At 38.6% G+C, this 9656-nt stretch overlaps 1 long non-coding RNA gene across 1 annotated transcript in view; it reads right to left on the bottom strand.

Annotated features, from left to right (window-relative positions):
* Positions 1-5927, bottom strand: part of LOC107834909 (uncharacterized) — a 22572-nt gene extending 16645 nt beyond the window's left edge. The window contains exon 1 of the long non-coding RNA XR_001660747.1: positions 5913-5927. This is a non-coding gene — a long non-coding RNA (uncharacterized LOC107834909). The remainder of the gene's footprint in view (positions 1-5912) is intronic.
* Positions 5928-9656: the final 3729 nt, after the last annotated feature.

Raw genomic sequence — 9656 nt, 5'->3', positions numbered from 1 at the left:
TCAGTGCTGAGGCATCTTCTGCTGTTTTGATTGAGCAAAGTAGGAGGGTATACCGGTCCAAGATGTATTTCCTGCACCGGAGCGGCCAATGCGGGGTCTACTCTTATATTATGTCGAAGCGGGGCTTCATCAGACACGCCCCCTTTTTACTCAGTACACGCCTCGAAGCCTGGCTTTCAGATGGCCCATCTCTAACTTTTACGTCTCCTGCGTGCTGTATTTGGGTCCACACTTCAACCACACACCATGCCACAATTGGATACATAGTGAAAATGTATTGGGTGAGCTGGCAACCAACTAAATCAGTTTTGACTATAATAACTCAAAAGATAGCTAGGCATGAAAAAAAAACCCCACAAAGCATAAACCACTAATGTATATAATGCATTTCACATTAAATAAATTTGTGTAATTTTTAAAAGTGAAGAAAAAAATAACGTTTGTATGTATCAGTCTGATATAAAACCATGTTCCTTTCCTGAACTCATCTTCATTTGTCAAAATATTTGTTGACATTTTTGCTATGTTAAATTAAAACCTCATAAGGTCTGTGTTTTCAGAAGGCTGCTACAAGTTGTTTTTGTTCCTTTGTTAGGTCAGTGAGATTCTTTAAATAATACTTGTTCCAAATGTGATAGAGAGGTGTTTTCACATGTAATGCTCAGACTTTTTTCTTGTAGAGCAGATATCCACTAAATGTATCTCTCCACACCTAGTATATTGCTGCAGAGCTCTAGTGACTGAGATAAACTGCAGAGCAGGGAGGACTTGCTGCTAGGCACCCTGCTGCTTAGCTTGATTAATTAGTCTCAGACTTCATCAAAGTGATATTTGGAATTTGTATTCAAAAGAGCCCCCAGTAATAGTAGTAGTATTTTTGCTTTGTGCCTGTTTACATCACAATCTCTCATGAAGAAACACATTGAGTTTATTCTTCTCCCCCTCTATTATATATTACAAACCAGACACGTGCAGAGGGGGGGCTAGGGGTGCTTGAGCACCTGCCCCTTTTGCTCCTTGCCCCCAAGTGCCCTTTTGGTCAAATTTTTTATTTTTATTTTTTATTTCCGAAGCCATCTTCTGACACATAACAACATGTACTAAAATTATTTGGTTTTTTGTTGGGGTTTTTTTTGTACAATATAATAAGCCGGTCACCTTGTTACCTTTGACCTTTTGCCCGTGACGCATGACACAGCTGCCTCTCGCGCAGTGAGATAAGGCGGCTAACTGGAGCTCAACGTAGCGAACGTTCCAGATTACAGAACAATTTTTGGTGAAATACAACAGACACTGACAGACCTCTGCGTCTGCCTTTCTCTGAAGAACTACTGAGCAGGAGGAGAGAGCCAGGTGAGGAAAAACTGTTCTTATCTATCGATTCAGTATTTTTATTATACAGACATTAGGCTGTTGTTGTGCTATTAGGTAGCTGCTAGCTAACGACTCTGCTAGCGAAGCAAGATAACTAAAAAGCTTCTTCCCTGTATCATTAATGATCATTCTTCAGTGTCGCTTATGCAATACGGGGCACATCGCCTGTCCAAAACCTGTCATCTCCATAATGGACATATGTCTTCTAATTTCCTTTGCTGCATAATGTACATTGCATTTATTCTAGCGTTAGGTAAATGTATCTTGAAGGAGAATAGCACTTAAATAAAAGTCCAACAAGGATATTCATTTAGAATTAAAAATAACTCACCCTGAATTACCGTGATAGATATAATGTGTGTAATAAAAGTGTGTCATTAATGAAGGGGAAAAAACTCAATCCAGACTTTAAGAAAGTTTAGGGTCTGGTTCACAGAGTATCCAGATAATTTTTTTCCCCAATTATTCAATGAAAAAAAAAACAACTAACCTCAATTAAGTAAAATAAAATTGTAATCAAAACTTTTGGAATTGTAATGATTCCTTTTTTAAAAACAAAAAGTTTAGTTTTAAAAACTTTTTAAAAAATTAAATAACAAATTTTTGTCTTGTGAACTTAAAGTTACTTGCCAAACATAAACTTTTATTTGCACACATCAGAAATGTTTTGTTGCGATTTTAGGCCCTGCCCCTGACGTCATGTGAGAATCACAAGCAAAACTTTGAGTCACAAACAAAAACTTAGAATAGCAAGAAAAGATTTCTGACATGCACAAATAAGTTTGTTTTGCAAATAATTTTTTCACTTCATGAGACAAAAATGTGTTATTTTAATTAAAAAAAAGATTTTTAAAGCAAAACTCAGTAGGCTTTTCTTATGCATTTTCTTCATGCATTAACAATAAACATTAATAATAAAATGTTTGCTTTTTTTTTCTCTGCAGTTCCACATTAAAGTTTGATGCAGCTCTGCCTTCCTGAATGGACCATCTTCATCTCCACTGCAACTGCAGCAAACAGGCAGCTCTTTTTTTTATAGATTACAGTTCACTAAAAGGTTGCATTGTGCCCTTGTTTATATTTTTAATAGTGTAATTCTCTAAAGACAATATGTCTGGTGGTCTAGCTCTGATTTACATATCTTGCTAAATTGTGGGTTTGAATATAACAAAATAGACCTGCAGAAAGAAATTACTAATAATATAGCATAGTTGTATGCTCTATATAGAGATTTTCCTTAGCTTTGATTGTATATCTCACAATTTTGTAATTTATCATTGTTTATTAAACTCTGAAAGCTGTGGCTTTGTTAATATTCTGTCCTAGAATGCGGTTAGATGTGCCCCTTTTTCTTTTTTGAGAACCTGCCCCTTTAGTGGTCTCTGCACGGCCCTGTTACTAACACAGCCTTTTTTACTACAAAACTACTGCAAAAATCACTGTAGCAGCCATCCCACCCCATGTGAGTAGGGCGACATGTGCCGTGGTGGGCGTCCCTTATTTTTATTTCTGAAAGGTGGCAAGCCTAGCTGCAATGGATGGAGGTTAAATCATCCTGTGTTTAGATGTACTTACCACCACTTGCGAGCTGGCTTTCAAAGCACTATTTGGAGAGGAGACATTGCAGATTTTTTCTAAACCTGTTCCCAGGCTTTAAAATTAACATCCACATTTTGACAGCTCCCTGCTTCTTGCTCAGCCTGAATGTTAGACAGAGATTAAGGTTCTGGCGGACGGAGAGCCGCTGTGAGCAAGGCTAACATTTTGAGAAGGGTACATGTACAATATAAGGTTTAAAAAAATCCTGTTAGATTTTCTTCACGCCTCTATGTTGCGCTCTTCTTTTTCTTTCATACTTTCTATTGTCTGCCATCGTGAGAAATTACTCACTGATGCTCCTCCCCAATGTGTAAGACATGTCAAACTTGACCCAATAATAATCAAGCATTCTTGATAGGGCTGGGGGATATGAGAAAAATTTAATACCCTGATATATTTTTGCTATATCATGATATATATCACAATATTCTTAAATGAGATACAAAGTTATTTTAAATTATAGACTCCTTGCAGCATGATGTCACCCACGCAAGTTCCCGCCCACATTTCTCTGCTAGACTTAAATGCAAGCTCAAATAAAAAGGGATGCAGTGTTTTGCTATGAACTGTCTAAACTAAGACTAGATCCATCCATCCATCCATCCATCCATCCATTTTCTTCCGCTTATCCGGGGTCGGGGGCAGCAGCTTTAGACTAAGACTACATAAGGTGAGAAATAAGTTTTAACTAAGAAAAATAGCGAAGGCGAGGGAAGTAGGTCAGTTATGCTTGACGTTGACAAACTTAACAAATAGATGTTAAGACTGTCAGAGTCGCTGAGCAGCTGAATAGAAGAATCATTGTTGACGCACCAGCTGATCAAACTTAAATCCAAGCTGCAGGGAAGATGGTTTTATTTTCATCAGTAAAGTCAATATCCATAGCAGAACATCAGTGTCCAAAGCAGCATAAAAATGGATCTGCAGGTTTAAACGGTGATCAAAAACAAAAAATCATACAAGCTTAAAGCGGTCAGCAAAAAGTAGACTTCCCCCATCACCCACTCACTAAAGTCACCAGGTGAGCAACAGTTGATGTGATGACCACGTGGTCAGAGCTATGCCTATCCACAACAAGATAAATCAAATTACCTAATTTTGTTCCACATCCTCCATATAAAATTGGAACTACTGCCAAATTATTATTCCAGTGCTGTTTCTCCGGAACTAGACTAGTTCATATTCCTCTTCAATTACCATCTTATTCATGGCTGTCTCAAGCTGTCACCATTTTGTTTTTCTCCGCGCAACGTGATTGGTAGAAAATGTTCAGGTTGGGAGGGGCGAGGGACTATTGACACATTCATAGGGTGTTGGGTTAACCATACTCTCAGTGGATTTGACGGTTAAAGTTTATTATTTGAATGACAATTTATACTCGATAGTTGCAATATAGCCATTTTGCTTATCGTAAATTGAAAATACCACGGTACATAGAGTATACTCGATATATCGCCAAGCCCTAATTCTTGATGGATGTTTGCCAAAACAAATCAGTTTTTCAGCAACACCATCAAAATTCCCTTAGCCAGTGATAAAATTAAGGTATTCTGACCTTATTCATTCACAAACATACAAAGCATTGTTCGGGGGCCCCATAGTGCCAGGACCCTGGGCTGGAGTATCAGTAACCCCGTGCTAAAATCCGGGCTTGCCCACCACAGCATTAGGGAAGTGGCTTAGGAAGAGGCTCCTCTGATCTAGCTGATGGTTCTGGTTGTTCAAGCACCTGCGGCTCCTCTGGCCAGAGCGGTTTACTTCCCAGCTTCAAACAGACCAATAACAGAATTGGTCTGTTTGCAATTCTGTTATTTTACTTCAAGTCCTTTCATTGTAGATTTGCTTTCGCTTTTTAAATTATGTTGATGACCCAGTTTGATTCGAAATGTCACTGTTAAATGGCTCTACTTTTGAATTTAGAGTACTTTGGTACATAAAATAAACTTTGTTTGTATTACTTTTAATCCAGAAAAGGATTTAGAACAAACTTAGAATTGTGGAGTACTCACTTTAACCCAGGAAAGGAATTAGATCAGTCATTCCTTAGCTTATTATCAGAAACTGTAGAGTACTCACAATTTAGAAATGGAATTAGATACTTAGCAATCCTGAACAGGAGCACTTAGTTTACATGTTAGAACAACATTAGATTAGTTTTCTTCCCTCTTTTTTTCTTTCCTTTATTTTGTTATTTTGTTTGTATTTCCTTTTAACTCATGTAAAGCACTTTGAATTGCCTTGTTGCTGAAAATGTGCTATATATATAAAATTACCGTACCTACCTTATAAAGATCCATGTATCTCTTCCTTGCAAAACTGGCTCAAAGCTTCACCTTTCTAACATCTGACTGGCAGTTTCTATGAAGTGGCTGCTACAATGCTTTCCTTAGTTAAAGAAGCAGCAGAAATGTACTTAGTTTTTCAGTTGACTGTAAATTCTTGACACTAAAGAATTTGCTTCCTTGCTCAACTGTTCTCAGCTAATCAGCTGGTACCAGAAAAAAGATGTTTTGCAATCTAACCAAAATATTTTTTTTCACCTGCAGCAGTCTAGAGACGGTTATGAAGAACTTTACCAAGAGCAAAAGTAACACCTTCGAGGATTTGTGAAATCTCTACATACTTGTTTTCCATCTGTTTTTGTCGCCACAGATGCTAAAGCTCCATCTATTCCTTACAAGCCAGGAAAGTTTAACTTGCATTAGACACAAACCTCAGAGAGCATGTGCTTCTTTAAAAGAAAAATTGTGGGGGAACTGTTTGATGTGTTTATCATGCATGCCAATCATCTTTCCAGACAGACTGGAAGATGGGCAGCTTGTGAAATTACCTTTTTCTTTTGCTTTCCAATAACTTCATATAATATGTTCCATTCCTCTTCTCTTTTTCATATACATTCACAGATTGTTTCTTCTTTATGGAAGCATGCACACACACACACACGCACACACACACTCTCATTTATGCTTTCTCCCAGGCGCATATTGGTTTACTCTCTCACCTTTTATGTTCAATCAATCTCCCTGGTCTCTCCACACCAGTAGCTGCTAACAGAGGCAATAGTGTGAAGACCATTTTCTGTGAATCAGAGCGTTGTTGTGTCTCTCCTATTAGCTATTCATGAGCTCTCCTGGCTTGGGTCTGTGTACCTGGATCGGTGCATTCAAGCTGAATGTGGATTAACAAGAGTGTCACTTTTAATGCAAGGCGGTGATGCCACGAGGAAAAGGGAGAGGGGGTATGGGAACTAGATAGGATGATTGTTTATCTCATCAGTGGCCTGATGGAAAAGCAGGTCTTCACCTACAGCAATTTGTTCTGGTCAGCTGAAACAAATTATTTTTTAGTAAGGTCTGTAAGAGTTAAACAATGTTCAGTATTTGTTAAAATTTTTGTAAAAGCAGATATAAATAATACAAGAATCTAGGGAGACTTAAAAATTGAAATTAATGAATAAATATGCAGGGGGAGTGAGGGATGTGGCGTGTGATGCTAAGTGACAGGATATGAGTGAGTGAATGGAGGAGCAGAAGTGGGGGAGGAAGAATGAAAGGAGTGAAGTGAGAAAAGGAGGTGTGAGGTGGTGTTTGCTCCCACCAGAGTTCTCTTTTCCTTTTTATGTTTACCCACGGTTTCCCCCAGAAAACTGGCTAAGCCTGTTGGTCGAGCGCCGATGCGGTCCACCGGTGGTTCACCGTGTTTTTGTTTTAAAAGATGTTAAGTTGACAGGAAATGTCAACTTTCCCGTAACGTATTTACGGGAAAACGTAAATACATTACGTTTACCCGTAACGTATTTATATGTTACGGGAAAACATTGCCAGTGAAATGCTATTTAAACACAACTAGTCTTAAAAACAACAAATCGAAAAATACAGTTAAAATGAATATCAATTATTTGCACTTTTGTTTAATCCAAATTAAGTCAGCAACTCCATCAGGCCGCCCGGGGCTTCGGGGGCCCCATAAATGCTAATATTTTAACACAGACCACAGATACATGAATGTAACACTTGTTTATTGAGATGATCAATGCTGCGGAATTTGATTCAATTTCAGCATACATAAATTAAAAGATTTTAAATTGTTTAACATTTAAATGTAAGATTTTAAGGAGCAGGCATGTATACTTTGCAAAAGTTCAGAGAGTAATATTCATTGTTAACTTGTTTTGTTACCACAGTCTCAATCTTATGCTGTAACTATAATCTTTGAGTTTGAGCTTTGTTTGTTCACAAATACAAATTAGTAAACTACAATTATAACTAAGGGCCCCCTAGGTCAAATTTGGCTCCAGGCCTCATACAGCCTTGGGATCGGCCCTGCATGATGAGTTAAATCTGCTGCACTGTGCGCAGAGATGCGCAACAAATGAGAGATTTAATTTAATGCTGCTAATATGGCTTTAGTAGCTCTTCTATTTCATGTCTGAGTTTTTAATAAGAGCCACAGAAACTGTTTTGGTTGCAGTTTGGCTGCTCAAGTTTTAAGGGACCAGTTTGTCAGATCTCCGCATGAGTGCGCGCATGAACTCTAAGTAGTTCATGTGCGCACTCAGGTTGCACGGTTGATGGATTGTGCAACCTGAAAAATAATACTTAAAATCATAATAAAATAATATAAAACCAGCATGATGCGTGACTATGAGGTGAGCGTGAAAGCTCTTCACTGGGCTGAACCTGCATGAGTGGTTAGTGGTGGTTCGTTAACCACCGGCCAACCAGGAACACATAGATAAACTTTACGGGGAAGACAGAGCCACACGCTGGGCAACGTGTTGAGATGGAAACGGTGTACATAATAATTCTTTGTTCACAAAGATAAATCATTTTCAACGCGCACCTCTGAAAGCACCACTAAAAGGTATTCCTGCGGTTCACACAGAGCTGCACAACCAGACCTAAGGCACTTGGGATTAAACTCACTTTGGTGCGGAGTTCTCCATGCAAATATCCATACAGGTCAGCCTGTGTCCAGTTTGAGTGAAAGGAGGCACTGATCCGCACTGAGGTAAACTTCAGAGATCAATCTGCGGCAGCTTGTGAGGCAACAAGCAGAGGCGCCAGCGGAGTGATTGGTTTGTGCTGGTTTGTGCTGCGGCTTTAAATGCATCAGCTATAAATTTATCTTTTAAGAATAAATCTGCTCAGTGAAATACTGAGAACAACAAAGGCACTTACAGTACAACTTAAAATAATAAAAGAAAAAGCGTTTTTTTTGGTGTGTGTATGTGTTTTTTTTTAAATATATTTTCCTAAAAACAAAAATGAGCAACAAGCCTGGCATGGGGGCTGGGAAAAACCCCGTTTACCTCAAATAATCAGTGGTGGGAAGTAACAAGTGCAAGTACTTAATTACCGTACTTGAGTGCAATTTTCGTGTATCTGTACTTTACTTGCGTAGATTTAATAATGGATATTTTCTACTTTTGCTCCACTACATTTTACAGTAAGTATCTGTACTTTCTACTTCACTACATTTCTACAAAAGTGTCGTGTTACTCGTTACATCCAAGTCGCATTGCGCTTTTTGTCTGTTAAAATGTGAAGTTCAGGGAGTTGACATGGCGCTGTAAAATCCAAGCAATAACGTGACTTACGTGTGTATTACCCTCTCACTGACACGCAGCGCTCCAAGACATCCGCAGTGGTTTCCTCTGAGTGGGAGAAGATGTCTGTCTAATCTTTAGTAATATAATTCCGCTACATGAATACGCAGACGTCTCATGGAGCGGGTCAGCCCGTTGCTGCGATACGTCACAGTGTCCGCCATATTGAATGTGGCTTCTGACAATAAGCTAATACCAGTAAATGGACCGAACTTCAGAAAGTGCCGTTCTACCAAGTATTTTAAGTTAATACCTGTCACTGACACATTTCCTCACACACACTAATATATTTGGTAATCAAAGAAATGACTAAAGACAGAGTTTCTAACTTTTGATTACAAAGGTAAGCTCCGTGGACGTGATGCTAGCTGTACAGAGACACGTGTTGCATCTGCGATGAAAAAAAGTTGTCACTCATGCCCTGAATTATTGTGTGGAGGTGTTGACTGACATGTTACATATATGGGACAACGCTGTGACTAAAGTCTGCAATATAGTGATATGACATTCACGAACGATCCAATTCTTCTGGACGGATTTTTACTAAGTCCTATAGGACTGAAGCCTCACCAAGTGCCGTTCTATGTTCTCGTAATGCTCTGTGTACACTGCAGAAGCTATTATTACTTTATTTAATTAAAAAATATATTTTTATTTAATTGGTGAATAAATAAAACAACGTAAGAACGCAGAGCATGCTCATTGCTCTTTGATTGTTTTCATCTCCTGTCATGGTGGGAGACATTGCAGCAGGAGGGAGGGTGTGAACAGTCATGGTCCGCCTTCTGCTTGGTTACTTATTGCTTATTGTGCCTTGGACAGTGTTCATAGTTGAGCGTTGTTTTCTGTTAATGCATTGCCTTAATTACTATGTTTAATAGTGCAGACAGTTGTGGTTTCTGACATGGGCAATATGGGCAACCACCCAGGGCGTTGTCATTTTTGGGAAGGCATGCGGATTGTAGCATGGAGATGAAAGCAAAGCAGAATTAAGAAGAGTTTGAAGTGATACTGGTTAAATTTATTTCAGCTCTAAGTATTTAATATCTAGGTGTTTTTATGGGAATGTGGATCT

Source organism: Poecilia formosa, unplaced genomic scaffold (genome assembly GCF_000485575.1).
Source record: "Poecilia formosa unplaced genomic scaffold, Poecilia_formosa-5.1.2 Scaffold839, whole genome shotgun sequence".
NCBI classification, from domain to species: domain Eukaryota; kingdom Metazoa; phylum Chordata; class Actinopteri; order Cyprinodontiformes; family Poeciliidae; genus Poecilia; species Poecilia formosa.
This window is presented reverse-complemented; position numbering and strand designations above follow the sequence as displayed.